Source organism: Hylaeus volcanicus, chromosome 9 (genome assembly GCF_026283585.1).
Source record: "Hylaeus volcanicus isolate JK05 chromosome 9, UHH_iyHylVolc1.0_haploid, whole genome shotgun sequence".
Lineage (NCBI taxonomy): Eukaryota > Metazoa > Arthropoda > Insecta > Hymenoptera > Colletidae > Hylaeus > Hylaeus volcanicus.
Genome location: NC_071984.1, coordinates 2,595,583 through 2,596,925, shown reverse-complemented (window position 1 = coordinate 2,596,925; position 1,343 = coordinate 2,595,583).

The following is a 1,343-nucleotide window of genomic DNA, read 5'->3' as shown; positions in this document are numbered from 1 at the left end:
GAGATGAGACGATGAAGAAATAAAGGAATGAAGAGATGAAGAAATAAAGGAATGAAGAGATGAAGAAATAAAGGAATGAAGAGATAAGATGAAGAAATAAGGAATGAAGAGATGAAGAGATGAAGAAATGAAGAGATGAAGGGATGAAGAAATAAGGGAATGAAGGGATGAAGAAATGTAGAGGTGAAGAGTGAATAGTGAAGAAATTAATTATAGAGCAAATGAAGAACGAAGAAATGAAGAAATAGAAAGATGAAGAGTGAAGTGCGATTAAATGAAATATAGAAAGAAAAATAAAGAGTGAAGAAATAAAGGAATGAAGAAATGAAGAAATGAAAAAATAAATAAATGAAGAGATAAAAGAGTGGATGTCCTCAAGTACTATCCCATAAAAATATTGAAAAAATGAGAAATTAAGTTGAAAGGCCACTCAAAAGGTAATATAATAATAATAATAACAATACTAATACACGGATTTTCATGCAAATGAATTATTCGTTTAATTAGGAGCGCGGCAATTCCAGAAGAAGGTGGGATGAGGAGGGGCGTTAGACACCCCGAGGGATTGTACGGATCCCTAACCGGAAGCACGGTGTGAAACCGAGGGCGTCTGAGCCTTCCAAGCCCTTTTGGAAGGCGCCGCCCCTCTGTGACTGTGTAGCGTCGGTTTTATAAAAGGGACGAGGAAGAACGAGGAGGGGGAGTGGAGGGAGGGACAGCCCCCTTCCGCGACATCCACTGTCCCTTGAAACGAAAAGGGTGGGTTATCTCCTTGATTGGAACAGGGTGACGTTCCTTCACTCGTGTTTTCACTTCGAACAAGCTTTATTTCCTCGGTATTGCATTGTAAATGATCGAAAACTTCATTTCTTCTTCATTTCTTCAATTAATTCAAGGTTTATTTCCTCGGTATTTTATTGTAAATTATCAAAAAACTTCATTTCTTCAATTAATTCAAGCCTTATTTCTTCATCACTGCATCGTCAATTATTGAGAATTTCGTTTCTTCAATTAATTCATGAAACGGCGAAGAACATGTTAACGAAGAAACATTTCTTCACCTCTTTCACGAATGACACATTTCTTCACTTCCCTCGTCTACTTAATGAACTATATTCAAACTGAACTTTCTTTCTCAATAATCTTCCGTCGCACTTTACCACCAAAGAAAACAATAAAAATATACAAAATGAAGCACCAGTATCAAACCTCATCCTATACTTCACGTCAATATATCTGAATCCTCCTCGATCGCATTAAAGATGATTTCTTAGGACGGCATCTCTGAAATAACAATTTCTCCACGTGTTCTGCGGGGGTGAGAGAGAGAGAGAGAGAGAGAG